Below are 16,508 nucleotides of genomic sequence, written 5' to 3'. Positions count from 1 at the left end.
CATTTCGAAAGCTTCTATTCTCTTCCTGTCCAAACTATTAACCGTCCATTTTTCACTTCCATACATGGCTACACTCCATGCAAATACTTTCAGAAATGACTTCCTGACACTTAAATCTATACTCGATGTTAATAAATTTGTCTTCTTCAGAAACGCTTTCCTTGCCATTGCCAGTCTACATTTTATATCCTCTCTACTTCGACCGTCATCAGTTATTTTGCTCCCCAAATAGCAAAACTCCTTTACTACTTTAAGTGTCTCATTTCCTAACCTAATACCCTCAACTTCACCCGACTTAATTCGACTACATTCCATTGTCCCTGTTTTGCTTTTGTTGATGTTCATCTTATATCCTCCTTTCAAGACACTGTCCATTGCATTCAACTGCTCTTCCAAGTCCTTTGCTGTCTCTGACAGAATTACAGTGTCATCGGCGAACCTCAAAGTTTTTATTTCTTCCCCATGGATTTTAATACCTACTCCGAATTTCTCTTTTGTTTCCTTTACTGCTTGCTCAATATACAGATTGAATAACATTGGGGAGTGGCTACAACCCTGTCTCACTCCCTTCCCAACCACTGCTTCCCTTTCATGCCCCTCAACTCTTATAACTGCAATTTGGTTCCTATACAAATTGTAAATAGCCTTTCGCTCCCTGTATTTTACCCCTGCCACCTTCAGAATTTGAAAGAGAGTATTCCAGTCAACATTGTCAAAAGCTTTCTCTAAGTCTACACATGCTAGAAATGTAGATTTGCCTTTCCATAATCTAGCTTCTAAGATAAGCCGTAGGGTCAGAATTGCCTAACGTGTTTCAATATTTCTACGGAATGCAAACTGATCTTCCCCAAGATCGCCTTCTACTAGTTTTTCCATTCGTCTGTAAAGAATTCGTGTTAGTATTTTGCAGCTGTGTCTTATTAAACAGATAGTTCGGTAATTTTCACATCTGTCAACACCTGCTTTCTTTGGGATTGGAATTATTATATTCCTCTTGAAGTCTGAGGGTATTTCGCCTGTCTCATACATCTTGCTCCACAGATGGTAGATTTTTGTCAGGACAGGCTCTCCCAAGGCTGTCAGTAGTTCTAATGGAATGTTGTCTACTCCCAGGTCTCTCAGTGCTCTGTCAAACTCTTCACGCAGTATCATATCTCCCATTTCATCTTCATTTACATCCTCTTCCAGTTCCATAATATTGTCCTCAAGTACATAGCCCTTGTATAGACCCTCTATATGCTCATTCCACCTTTCTGCTTTCGCTTCTTTGCTTAGTACTGGGTTTCCTTCTGAGCTCTTGATATTGATACAAGTGGTTCTCTTTTCTCCAAAGGTGTCTTTAATTTTCCTGTAGGCAGTATCTATCTTACCCCTAGTGAGATAAGCCTCTACATCGTTACATTTATCCTCTAGCCATCATCGCTTAGCCATTTTGCACTCCCTGTCGATCTCATTTTTGAGACGTTTGTATTCGTTTTTGCCTGCTTCATTTACTGCATTTATATATATTTTCTCCTTTCATCAATTAAATTGAATATTTCTTCTGTTACCCAAGGATTTCTACTAGCCCGCGTCTTTTTCCCTACTTGATCGTCTGCTGCCTTCACTACTTCATCCCACAAAGCTACCCATTCTTCTCCTACTGTAATTCTTTCCCCCATACCTGCCATTTGTTCCCTTACGCTCTCCCTGAAACTCTGTACAACCTCTGGTTTAGTCAGTTTATCCAGGTCCCATCTCCTTAAATTTCCACCTTTTTGCAGTTTCTTCAGTTTTAATCTACAGTTCATAACCAATAGATTGTGGTCAGAGTCCACATCTGCCCCTGGAAATGTCTTACAATTTAAAACCTGGTTCCTAAATCTCTGTCTTACCATTATATAATCTATCTGAAATCTGTCAGTATCTCCAGGCTTCTTCCATGTATAAAACCTTCTTTTATGATTCTTGAACAAAGTTTGTGCTCTGTGCAAAATTGTACCAGGCGGCTTCCTCTTTCATTTCTTAGCCCAAATCTATATTCACCTACTTCATGTCCTTCTCTCCCTTTTCCTACTACCGAATTCCAGTCACCCATGAGTTGCTTTTCTATTCCTTGGACACTTATTTCGATGTCAGCCATTTTTTAGTTTGTGCGAGGATTTAGAGAAGGAACTGCAGTGCGGTCTTCCTCTGTGAAACAGCTTTGGAAAAAGGTGTTTAGTATTTCAGCTTTACGCGTGTCATCCTCTGTTTCAATGCCATCATCATCCCGGAGTGTCTGGATATGCTGTTTCGAGCCACTTACTGATTTAACGTAAGACCAGAACTTCCTAGGATTTTCTGTCAAGTCTGTACATAGAATTTTACTTTCGAATTCACTGAACGCTTCTCGCATAGCCCTCCTTACGCTAACTTTGACATCGCTTAGCTTCTGTTTGTCTGAGAGGTTTTGGCTGCGTTTAAACTTGGAGTGAAGCTCTCTTTGCTTTCGCAGTAGTTTCCTAACTTTGTTGTTGTACCACGGTGGGTTTTTCCCGTCCCTCACAGTTTTACTCGGCACGTACCTGTCTAAAACGCATTTTACGATTGCCTTGAACTTTTTCCATAAACACTCAACATTATCAGTGTCGGAACAGAAATTTTCGTTTTGATCTGTTAGGTGGTCTGAAATCTGCCTTCTATTACTCTTGCTAAACAGATAAACCTTCCTCCCTTTTTTTATATTCCTATTAACTTCCATATTCAGGGATGCTACAACGGCCTTATGATCACTGATTCCCTGTTCTGCACTTACAGAGTCGAGAAGTTCGGGTCTGTTTGTTATCAGTAGGTCCAAGATGTTATCTCCACGAGTCGGTTCTCTGTTTAATTGCTCGAGGTAATTTTCGGATAGTGCACTCAGTATAATGTCACTCGATGCTCTGTCCCTACCACCCGTCCTAAACATCATACTTCTCTCATTCGCTGCCTATGCTAGTGCATATATTTCTAATAAACAATTATGTTGTCCAAATACACTAACTATTGACTAGTCTTAAATCCCTTCAACATTCCGTATAACGAACGCTGCAATACGTCTCGTGCACTCTTCGACCCCAATGGTATACTTCTACTCTGATAATGTGGGCAAGGCAAAGAAAATGCAGTCTTCGGTCTGCCTTCTAGCATCACTTTCTACTGCTAGTACAAACTCCTCAAATCAATGTTTTAGAGTTACTGGCACTTTTCAAGGTTGTTAGTTTTTTTGTGGAGTTTCGAATGGGATAAACACCTGCGATCGTTTTACTTTTCTACTGGCGATAGTCGCATCAAAATCGTTGGCAGATTTTTTGGTACTATTACACTTCTTAACTCTCCCCTCTACCCCCTCCCAACCCCCCTCAAAGGGCTACTGCTTTCTTCGATTATCACATCAAGTAGCTTCTGATTGATAAATTCTTAAATTCTTCTAAAATCGGTTGCAGGTACTGTGGTATTCTGTATGGCTTCAGTACACTCGTGCTTCATTCCACGTAGGAATTCTGTGTTGCATCAAGGATTTTGCAGGGAATGGCCCCCATAGAAAAAAACAAATATCGAAGCTCCAAAAACAGTTCTTCCATGTGCGCCCTCTCTGTTCCTCTTAGATGATTAACCTTCTCACACAACTCAGTATTATCGGTGTCCTGTGCATGTTCACAGCTCACAACTTCTGTGTAGCAATCTTCCACTTCTGGACTCTCTAACATTGCCATTAACATTCCCTTCAGCAACGTAGACTCCTATGTTCCAAAATTGTCAACAGTGATGGGTATTACCGGCCTCTGTCGTGTAAAGCACTTTATCTCACTAAACAACTCGCTGCGTCCAATAAATCACTACACTTCAGTGGCGCAACATACCGACTGGTACGTCAGGCTCCACGCTCATCCACAGCGATTTCCCGGTCCACTCCACACACAGCCATGCGAATTAAGCCTTAATGTCGTAGCTCGCAGTTTAACTGGACTGCCTGCTACAACGGATGCTCCCAGTGACACACCAACATCGACGACCGCTGCACCTAGACGCAATGTATTCCAACTAAGTTCCACCACAAGTCGCGAAATGCCAATTACAGCATGATGCTGATGCAGAGAATCTAACCCTACGATCGTGCTGCAACCCTCACTTACTTGAGACACCACTTTCATACGCAACCTAAACTTGGTTGCTTTCAACTTGAAATTCACCAATAGTGATCCCTATAGCTATGTGGTTATCCCTCAACCCACACAAATTATAGTTTGGAGGCTCCCATCGCCTCCTACCTACTAAACCTCTGGAGGCCACTGACACAGATCCCCTGTGTCTAACAGAAACTTTTATCTTCTTCCACCTACTATACCCACTATGGCACATTCTGCCTCTGCATTCGTATTTCCTGTATTCGTTTTTGCTGGGAACGCCTTTCCGCGGTTCTGGAGTTCCATTTTCGATTTAACGAGTGGTTACGACCACCTGACTACCCCTATAGTTACTTCCATAATACTGCTAATAGTTCATACCTTCCCCATGAACCATGCACCTTGCCGTTGGTGGGGAGGCTTGCGTGCCTCAGCGATACAGATGGCCGTACCGTAGGTGCAACCACAACGGAGGGGTATCTGTTGAGAGGCCAGACAAACATGTGGTTCCTGAAGAGGGGCAGCAGCCTTTTCAGTAGTTGCAGGGGCAACAGTCTGGATGATTGACTGACCTGGCCTTGCAACATTAACCAAAACGGCCTTGCTGTGATGGTGCTGCAAACGGCTGAAAGCAAGGGGAAACTACGCCGTCATCTTTCCCGAGGGCACGCAGCTTTACTGTATGGATAAATGATGATGGCGTCCTCTTGGGCGAAATATTCCGGAGGTAGCTTTGGGAAATCAAGAGTTGCTGCAGATGATAAAGGTGGTGATGCTGAGGAACTGTCTGGATGATTGACTAATCTGGTCTTGTAACACTAACCAAAACGGCCTTGGTGTGCTGGTACTGCGAACGGTTGAAAGCAAGGGGAAACTACAACCGTAGTATTTCCCGAGGGCATGCAGTTTTACTGTATGCTTAATGATGATGGCATCCTCTTGGGTAAAATAATCCGGAGGTAAAATAGTCCCCCATTCGGATCTCCGGGCGGGGACTACTCAGGAGGACGTCGTTATCAGGAGAAAGAAAACTGGCGTTCTACGGATCGGAGTGTGGAATGTCAGGTCCCTTAACCGGGCAAGTAGATTAGAAAATTTAAAAAGGGAAATGGATAGGTTAAAGTTAGATATAGTGGGAATTAGTGAAGTTCGGTGGCAGGAGGAACAAGACTTTTGGTCAGGTGAATACAGGGTTATAAACACAAAATCAAACAGGGGTAATGCAGGAGTAGGTTTAATAATGAATTAAAAAAATAGGAGTGCGGGTAAGCTACTACAAACAACATAGTGAACGCATTATTGTGGCCAAGATAGACACGAAGCCCACGCCTACTACAGTAGTACAAGTTTATATGCCAACTAGTTCTGCAGATGACGTAGAAATTTAAGAAATGTATGATGATATAAAAGAAATTATTCGTGTAGTGAAGGGAGACGAGAATTTAATAGTCATGGGTGACTGGAATTCGACAGTAGGAAAAGGGTGAGATGGAAACACAGTAGGTGAATATGGATTGGGGCTAAGAAATAAAAGAGGAAGTCGCCTGGTAGAGTTTTGCTCAGAGCATAACTTAATCATAGCTAACACTTGGATCAAGAATTACGAAAGAAGGTTGTATATATGGAACAGTCCTGGAGATACTAGAAGGTATCAGATAGATTATATAATGGTAAGACAGAGATTTAGGAACCAGGTTTTAAATTGTAAGACATTTCCAGGGGCAGATGTGGACTCTGACCACAATCTATTGGTTATGAACTGTAGATTAAAACTGAAGAAACTGCAAAAAGGTGGAAATTTAAGGAGATGGGACCTAGATAAACTGAATAAACCAGAAGTGGTGCAGAGTTTCAGGGAGAGCATAAGGGAACAATTGACAGGAATTGGAGATAGAAATACAGTAGAAGAAGAATGGGTAGCTCTGAGGGATGAAGTAGTGAAGGCAGCAGACGATGAAGTAGGTAAAAAGACGAGGGCTAGTAGAACTCCTTGGGTAACAGAAGAAATATGGAACTTAATTGACGAAAGGAGAAAATATAAAAATGTAGTAAATGACGCAGGCAAAAAGGAATACAGACGTCTCAAAAATGAGATCCACAGGAAGTGCAAAATAGCTAAGCAGGGATGGCTTGAGGACAAATGTAAGGATGTAGAGGCTTACCTCACTAGGGGTAAGATGGATACTGCCTACAGGAAAATTAAAGAGACCTTTGGAGAAAAAAGAACCACTTGTATGAATATGAAGAGCTCAGATGGAAACCCAGTTCTAAGAAAAGAAGGGAAAGCAGAAATGTGGAAGGAGTATATGGAGGGTCTATACAAGGGCGATGTACTTGAGGACAATATTATGGAAATGGAAGAGACTGTAGATTAATATCAAATGGGAGATACGATACTGCGTGAAGAGTTTGACAGAGCACTGAAATACTTGAGTCGAAACAAGGCCCCGGGAGTAGACAACATTCCATTAGAACTACTGACGGCCGTGGGAGATCCAGTCCTGACAAAACTCTACCATCTGGTGAGCAAGATGTATGAGACAGGCGAAATACCCTCAGACTTCAAGAGGAATATAATAATTCCAATCCCCAAAGAAAGCAGGTGTTGACAGATGTGAAAATTGCCCAACTATCAGTCTAATAAGTCACAGATGCAAAATACTAACACGAATTCCTTACAGACGAATGGAAAAACTGGTAGAAGCCGACCTCGGGGAAGATCAGTTTCGATTCCGTAGAAATATTGGAGCACGTGAGGCAATACTGACCTAACGACTTATCTTAGAAGAAAGATTATGGAAAGGCAAACCTACGTTTCTAGCATTTGTAGACTTAGAGAAAGCTTTTGACAATGTTGACTGGAATACTCTCTTTCAAATTCTCAAGGTGGCAAGGGTAAAATACAGGGAGCGAAAGGCTATTTACAATTTGTACAGAAACCAGATGGCAGTTATAAGAGTCGAGGGGCATGAAAAGGTAGCAGTGGTTGAGAAGGGAGTGAAACAGGGTTGTAGCCTCTCCCCGATGTTATTCAATCTGTATATTGAGCAAGCAGTAAAGGAAACAAGCGAAAAATTCGGAGTAGGTATTAAAATCCATGGGGAAGAAATAAAAACTTTGAGGTTCGCCGATGACATTGTAGTTCTATCAGAGACAGCAAAGGACTTGGAAGAGCAGTTGAACGGAATGGACAGTGTCTTGAAAGGAGGATATAAGACGAACATCAACAAAAGCAAAACAGGGATAATGGAATGTAGTCGAATTAAGTCGGGTGATGCTACATCTACATCTACATGATTACTCTGCAATTCACATTTAAGTGTTTGGCAGAGGGTTCATCGAACCACAATCATACTATCTCCCTACCGTTCCACTCCCGAACAGCGCGCGGGAAAAACGAACACGTAAACCTTTCTGTTTGAGCTCTGATTTCTCTTATTTTATTTTGATGATCATCTCTACCTATGTAGGTTGGGATCAACAAAATATTTTCGCATTCGGAAGAGAAAGTTGTCAACTGAAATTTCGTAAATAGATCTCGCCGCCACGAAAAACGTCTTTGCTTTAATGACTTCCATCCCAACTCGCGTATCATATCGGCCACACTCTCTCCCCTATTACGTGATAATACAAAACGAGCTGTCCTCCGTCAATCCCACGTGGTAAGGATCCCACACCGCGCAGCAATATTCTAATAGAGGACGAACGAGTGTAGTGTAAGCTGTCTCTTTAGTGGACTTGTTGCATCTTGTAAGTGTCCTGCCAATGAAACGCAACCTTTGGCTCGCCTTCCCCACAATATTATCTATGTGGTCTTTCCAACTGAAGTTGTTCGTAATTTTAACACCCAGGTACTTAGTTGAATTGACAGCCTTGAGAATTGTACTATTTATCGAGTAATTGAATTCCCACGGATTTCTTTTGGAATTCATGTGGATCACCTCACACTTTTCGTTATTTAGCGTCAACTGCCACCTGCCACACCATACAGCAATCTTTTCTAAATCGCTTTGCAAATGATACTGGTCTTCGGATGGCCTTACTAGACGGTAAATTACAGCATCATCTGCGAACAACCTAAGAGAACTGCTCAGATTGTCACCCAGCTCATTTATATAATCAGGAACAGCAGAGGTCCCAGAACGCTTCCCTGGGGAACACCTGATATCACTTCAGTTTTACTCGATGATTTGCCGTCTATTACTACGAACTGCGACCTTCCTGACAGGAAATCACGAATCCAGTCGCACAACTGAGACGATACCCCATAGGCCCGCAGCTTCATTAGAAGTCGCTTGTGAGGAACGGTGTCAAAAGCTTTCCGAAAATCTAGAAATACGGAATCAACTTGAGATCCCCTGTCGATAGTGGCCATTACTTCGTGCGAATAAAGAGCTAGCTGCGTTGCATAAGAACGATGTTTTCTGAAACCATGCTTATTACGTATCAATAGATCGTTCCCTTCGAGGTGATTCATAATGTTAGAATACAGTATATGCTCCAAAACCCTACTGCAAACTGACGTCAATGATATAGGTCTGTAGTTAGATGGATTACTCCTACTACCCTTCTTAAACAGTGGTGCGACCTGCGCAATTTTCCAATCTGTAGGTACAGATCTATCGGTGAGCGAGCGGTTGTATATGAGTGCTAAGTAGGGAGCTATTGTATCAGCGTAATCTGAAAGGAACCTAATTGGTATACAATCTGGACCTGAAGACTTGCCCGTATCAAGCGATTTGAGTTGCTTCGCAACCCCTAAGGTATCTACTTCTAAGAAACTCATGCTAGCAGCTGTTCCTGTTTCAAATTCTGAAATATTCCATTCGTCTTCCCTGGTGAAGGAATTTCGGAAAACTGCGTTCAATAACTCCCCTTTAGCGGCACAGTCGTCGGTAACAGTACCATCGGCACTGCGCAGCGAACGTATTGACTGCGTCTTGCCACTTGTGTACTTTACATACGACCAGAATTTCTTCGGATTTTCTACCAAATTTCGAGACAATGTTTCATTGTGGAACCTATTAAAGGCATCTCGCACTGAAGTCCGTGCCAAATTTCGCTCGTCTGTAAATTTTAGCCAGTCTTCGGGATTTCACGTTCTCCTGAACTTCGCATGCTTTTTCCGTTGCCTCTTCAACAGCGTTCGGACCTGTTTTGTGTACCATGGGGGATCAGTTCCATCTCTTACCAGTTTATGAGGTATGAATCTCTCAATTGCTGTTGCTACTATATCTTTGTATTTGAGCCACATCTCGTCTACATTTGCATAGTCAGTTCGGAAGGAATGGATATTGTCTCTTAGGAAGGCTTCTAGTGACACTTTATCCGCTTTTTTAAATAAAATTATTTTGCGTTTGTTTCTGGTGGATTTGGAAGTAACGGTATTGAGCCTAGCTATAACGACCTTGTGATCACTAATCCCTGTATCAGTCATGATGCTCTCTATTAGCTCTGGGTTGTGTGTGGCTAAAAGGTCAAGTGTGTTTTCGCAACAATTTACAATTCGCGTGGGTTCGTGGACTAACTGCTCGAAATAATTTTCGGAGAAAGCATTTAGGACAATCTCGGAAGATGTTTTCTGCCTACCACCGGTTTTGAACAAGTATTTTTGCCAACATATCGAGGGAAGGTTGAAGTCCCCACCAACTATAACCGTATGAGTGGGGTATTTATTTGTTACGATACTCAAATTTTCTCTGAACTGTTCAGCAACTAAATCATCGGAGTCTGGGGGTAGGTAGAAGGAGCCAATTATTAACTTAGTTCAGGTGTTAAGTACAACCTCCACCCATAGCAATTCGCATGGAGTATCTACTTCGACTTCACTACAAGATAAACCACTACTGACAGACACAAACACTCCACCACCAATTCTGCCTAATCTATCTTTCCTGAACACCGTCTGAGAGTTTGTAAAAACTTCCTCAGAACTTATTTCAGGCTTTAGCCAGATTTCTGTACCTATAACGATTTCAGCTTCTGTGCTTTCTATTAGCGCTTGAAGCTCAGGGACTTTCCCAGTACAACTACAACAATTTACAACTACAATTCCGACTGTTCCTTGATCCAAGCACGTCCTGTATTTGCCATGCACCCTTTGAGATTGCAGCCCACCCCGTACTTTCCCGAGGCCTTCTAACCTAAAAAACCGCCCAGTCCACGCCACACAGCCTCCGCTACCCGTGTAGCCGCCAGCTGAGTGTAGTGAACTCCTGACCTATTCAGCGGAACCCGAAACCCCACCACCCTATGGCGCAAGTCAAGGAATCTGCAGCCAACACGGTCGCAAAACCGTCTGACCCCTGATTCAGACCCTCCACCCGGCTCTGCACCAAAGGTCCGCAGTCGGTTCTGTCGACGATGCTGCAGATGCTGAGTTCTGCCTTCATCTCGTAAGCAAGATCGGCAGCCTTCACCAAATCAGATAGCCGCTGGAGTCCAGAGAGAATTTCCTCAGAATTGCCGACATGTGCCACCACCCGCAGCTGGCTGCACCCTGTGCTCTTCATGGCATCCGGAAAGACCCTTTCCACATCAGGAATGACTCCACCCGGAATGCACACGGAGTGCACACTGGAATTGTTCCCATCCTTAGCCGCGATATCCCTAAGGGTCCCCATTACGCGCCTCACGTTGGAGCTCCCAACTACCAATAAGCCCACCCTCTGCGATTCCCCGGATCTTGAAGGCTGAGAATCATCCTCTGAAACAGGGCAGGCTGCTGCATCTGGATCAGCCAGAGACAGCACCTGAAACCTGTTTGTCAGACGCACCGTCGAGGCTTTCTGATCAGCCTCCGGGGACATCTTTCGCTGCCTGCCACGCCTTGGAACGACCTCCCAATCAACCACAGGCGAGGTCTCAGCCCCACTGCGGGCAACAACCGGGGCAACCACAGCGGCAGACCGATTTGGGGACAAACGGGACGAGGTTGACATCCCGTGATACCCAAGTTCGGCTTCCCACAGTGGTGCCCATTGGCAACAGCCACAAGCTGCACGACCAAAGTCAGCGCCGCCTGCAGCTGTGAGCGAAGGGATGCCAACTCAGCCCTCATCCGAACACAGCAATCACAGTCCCTGTCCATTCTAATCGCTGTTGAACAACAGTTACTGAAACACGAGTCCATGCCTAGATAACGCAAGGGAAACACGCACAGAATTTATGAACTAACGTGTACAAATGCCTAACGACTGCACTACAATCTGCCTGAATTTACGATTACATAACTAAAACTCGAAATTACATCTCCTATACGAAACTATGTAACAAATAAGTGAGCTAGGAGTATACGACTTGTTGCTGCCAGCTGCTTATCCAAAGGCGGAAGGAAGCATACTGGCTGTGACCAACCGACACTGGCCGTTCAAAACAAAAACAGAAGACAAACGAGTACGCGAATTTACACTATTCAGGTACTAAAGCGCGATGCTACAACTCTCAAATACTATAATACGCCCGAAATTTATGAATTAAACAATGCAAGTACCCAAAAACACGCAAAGAAATTAAGAATTAAACTATGTAACAAATAAGTGAGCTAGAAGTATACGACTTGCTGCTGGCAGCTGCTTATCCAACGGCGGCAGGGAATTAGATTAGGAAATGAGACACTTAAAGTGGTAAAGCAGTTTTGCTACTTGGAGAGCAAAATAACTGATGATGGTCGAAGTAGAGAAGATATAAAATGTAGATTGGCAATGGCCACGAAAGCGTTTCTGAAGAAGAGAAATTTGTTAACATCGAGTATAGATTTAAGTATCAGGAAGACGTTTCTGAAAGTATTTGTATGGAGTGTAGCCATGTATGGATGTGAAACATGGACGATAAATAGTTTGGACAAGAAGAGAATAGAAGCTTTCGAAATATGGTGCTACAGAAGAATGCTGAAGATTGGATGGGTAGATCACACAACCAATGATGAAGTATTGAATAGAATTGGGGAGAAGAAGAGTATGTGGCACAACTTGACAAAAAGAAGCGACCGGTTAGTAGGGCATGTTCTGAGGCTTCAAGGGATCACAAATTTAGCATTGGAGGGCAGCGTGGAGGGTAAAAATCGTAGAGGGAGACCAAGAGATGAATACACTAAGCAGATTCAGAAGGATGTGGGTTGCAGTAAGTACTGGGAGATGAAGAAGCTTGCACAGTATAGGGTAGCATGGAGAGCTGCATCAAACCAGTCTCAGGACTGACGACCACAACAACAACAGTCCATACCGCCCCTTGTCCGTCGTGGCTCGTGGCACTGTCTCTGCATGTGCCCTATATGCCCCCAATTAAAATATTTTACATTGGTCATATGCACACTTCGTCTATCGCTCACCACTATTGCAATTCAAATTCTATTACCAGCCTCAGTGCTGCATGGAGATCTTTATGTGCCCCAGTGCATACTCTCGTAGAGACACCCAGTAGTGAACCAATCAGGAATGCATCTAGTGCCTTTTGCCTGGCATCCTGTAACAAACCCTTGTTAGCCTCGTTATTCTGTTTTAATTCGTACATACATTCATTTAGTTTCCTAATTCTGTCTGGAAAATCCTCAATGGCTTCGATAGACCACTTAGAAGTAACTTTTAGCTGCTCATGAAATAACCACACACTATTCTGCTTCTTGTACGTCTACAATAATCTCTGTGTTAACAGCTCTAACGTCTCGGCCTTGTTCATTGCTTCTGTGCATCGCACAATGGACTTAGCTTCTCCTGAAAGGTGCAATCTCGCTACTTGCAACACCTGCTTGTGCTACTAGTCCCCTATCTTAGTAGATGACAATAGATCCTCCACAAACGATTACACGCCCTCAGATGCGCTACCGGAAAAAGGAGTGAATAGTTCCGCAACAACTGGATCTAATCCTAGATTCTGTGTTCTAAGTAATCCCAACTCCTCGTTCCTGTCAGCTCATTATTTGCAAATGTATTTTCTGCTCTTGATCGTGCTTCTTCATTAACTAACGTTTGCGTCTCTGATTACACCATTGCACTACCATTACTCATATTTCATAAACCCAAAAATAATAATAATAATAAACGAAGAATGCTTTATTAACAACACTGCAATACTTTTACATTGCATCTAATCATGAGCCGCCTGGACTTGCGGCACTGTCTCCTTCCATGGCCAAAACAATGACACGTAAAATGTACCACAGCACAGACTCGATACAAGGGGCAGAATACTTAAGCAAATTACATCTCACGGGTACTAACCATTGATCCTTATAGTTCCCTGGGAATTGACAAATATCCATTGCTTCTTCCAGCCTCACAAAAGTAGCTTTGAAGTTCCAGTGACCCTCAGTTTCCGAGTCCAGGTCTGTCACAAAACAGAAACATCAGTTTCACTCGCCCCTTAACGAAGATACTCTCCTGACACCACTCTGTAGAGCACGGCTGTCAGCTCCGATAGCTAAATGGTCAGCGTGACGGACTGCCGTCCTAAGGGGCCCGCGTTCGATTCCCGGCTGGGTCGGGGATTTTCTCCACTCAGGGACTGGGTGTTGTGTTGTCTTCGTCCTCATTTCATTCTCATCGGCGTGCAGGTCGCCCAGTGTGGCGTCGAATGTAATAAGACCTACACCAAGGCGGCCGGACCTGCCCCGTAAGGGGCCTCCCGGCCAATGACGCCAGACGCTCATTTCCATTTAGAGCACGGCTGGCTGATCGTGGGCCTGAGTGCTGGGCAGGTGGAGCCCAGTGACAGACTAGTGAGTCTTGAGACACGTTATTGCTTTTAATTACAACATTTCTCTGTCGCCAATGACAGGCAAACATGCCCCACTACGGCGCAGCAGACTGGCTATGGTCAGAAGGTGGCTGGCCCACAGCCCAGATGGACAGTATGTTCGTCGACGCCTATGGTACTGACGCCAGACCTGGGTAGCTAGCTGGTGGCCCGTCTGTATGTCAAGACTCTGACATCAGCACCATGCTCCTTCTTCTTGCTGCCTCAGTCGTGTTGTACGGTGACTGTCATGTGCACGGCATGACCAACTGCCTGCTGGCAGGAGTCTAGAAGCTGCAGGTGAAGGTGGCAGGTTTGCTGCACTGTGGTACCATGTTCTCAGGTTGGCATTAGTGTGAAAGGATGCTGCCCCATCCCAGTCTTGAACCAATGGCTTGCAAGTGGTGGCGCCCATCATCTCATTGCCTAGGGTAGCTCTGATGTTGTGGTTGTACTGTTGTGTTCTGAATGACTCTGTCTCAAAATTCACAGTTATTTACACCCCTCTGTGGCACATTCGTTGCACTGTTGCCCAGATCCCGTTCATGTAGTTCATAGTCGTGGTGTGGTGATTAAAAGCCAGCGATAGCTAAAGCAACACTCCACAGCAGCTTCTTACTAATTTCGTCTAAGACTAGGTGGTGACACTACACTAAGATCACAATTGTTTGTTTTATTCACTGAAAGGTTTTGATCTCTGTTATGAGCACCAGATTGATTTAAAAAGGAATGTGCATATTTATGAGTAAAAGAATTATCATAAGTTAATATTGTAAGTAGAACTTCTTGTTCATTATCTGAGAAGCATCTAACAACCAACATATCTGTCTCTTTGACGTTAATAAAAGATGTAAATAAAATATGTAGCTATGATTGACATTTTCATATTGTAAGAAAAAAGCACTACAGCTTAACCATGGGTCTACCGTGTAATGTTACTTAAAATTATAAATACTAGCTCTCAAATAGATGTATGTTACAACTGCATGGAATGCCTTGTTTAGTTACACTTTGCAACTATCCTGTTGCTAGGAAATAATTTGATGTTTCCAAAAGCAATTATTCTGTAAACTGAAGCTCATTACCCCCCCCCCCTCCCCACACGCAACTCCATGAATTATAAATTCAAATATAGAGGAAACTCACAATTTGTAGAACCTCTGAATGCGTGGTTGGATTTCTAAGACTTGGCTGCGGTAGAGTCTAGAGGCCAGCCAAGCACCCTAAAGTCTAGTCATAAAGTTCACAATATACGAAGGCTGGAATCTGCAGTGAAAAAATATTATTAGTTACTCACATTATTTCAAGGTTTCACGAAAATGCTTTCATTCACTTTTGTTCAATATTTATTGCAACTTATAAATTGTTTATTATGAGCAAGAGCTTAAACCAAAGGAGAGATATCTCACACTATGTATCGCATCAGCTTCTGGAAAAATCTTGGAAAATAAAGTTTGTTTAGCGCAATTTTTGAGTTTAAGTTCCACAATTGTGAACTAGTCAAAACTACAATTTCAGGTCACTTGCAAATAACTACAGTTAAGTTGGAGAATCAAGATCAGTTCGTCTACCGTGATACATTCAAAGTTCAAAAGCTGAAAATATTTTGAAGTATTCACTAGTGACTGATGTGAGTATCGAAAATCTGCTAATCAACACTTAGGAAAATCTCGACAGTCCCATAAGGCGACCTACTGTCGTTAATACTGACTGGACTCTCCCAGAAAACTACAGCCGATCAACTTCCCCTGAAAGCATCGACTCGTCAACTGATCGCCATTAACCGACTGAGCCCAAAGTCAGAAGCCGTACAAAATATCACGATACCAGAAACCCATTTAAGAAGAATTTATCAGCCAGCAACTAGAAGAAAGTAGCAGCATATGAGGGGAAGGGGAGGACAGGAATTGCAATCGTGCCGAATATCTACGGACAGTTCAAGAAAGTATCCATTTTGCTGCTACTATCCTCATTTTGGCGGTAAGATGATAACAGAAGCTTATCTCATTCCAAACATCATTGATAATCTTGGACAGCGCCGGCATTTCACGATGATGGATTTGAGGAGTAAGTACTATCATTTGGAGGTGACTCCAGAAGACAGACCAAAGACTGTGTTTTCGTTGCCTTGCGGACATCATCAGTATAGAAGAATGCAGTTTGGGCTGAGGAATGCTCCAGCGTTTGTTAGGTGGAGTGTTGAAGGGATTAAAGCCTCATCAGTTGGGCAGGTGTGCGATAAGTCACCAACCAGCGACGAAATGTCGCCATAGTGGGAAGGATGACAGCAGTGATGTCCGGATCGATGGGTGACGTTGACAGCAACAGACGGAGGTGGCTGTGGTGTGACGACCACTGCGATGGAGGCCAGTAGGTGGGTGACAATGACGACGATCCACAAGCAGATGTGAGGTGACAGGTGGTAGGCAATGGCAAACACACAAGGAGTTCTTGACGTCGACGAATAAAACACACATACACACACACACACACACACAGAGAGAGAGAGAGAGAGAGAGAGAGGGAGAGAGAGAGAGAGAGAGAAGACGAAACAGAGCAGTCGGTGCATATTACACAAACGACAGAAAAATAAGCGAAGAATAGGAGATTGCGTCTACCAGTCTGTAAAATACATGTGATTGGTGAATT

Source organism: Schistocerca nitens, chromosome 3 (assembly GCF_023898315.1).
Source record: "Schistocerca nitens isolate TAMUIC-IGC-003100 chromosome 3, iqSchNite1.1, whole genome shotgun sequence".
Classification (NCBI taxonomy): Eukaryota; Metazoa; Arthropoda; class Insecta; order Orthoptera; family Acrididae; genus Schistocerca; species Schistocerca nitens.
This window is presented reverse-complemented; position numbering follows the sequence as displayed.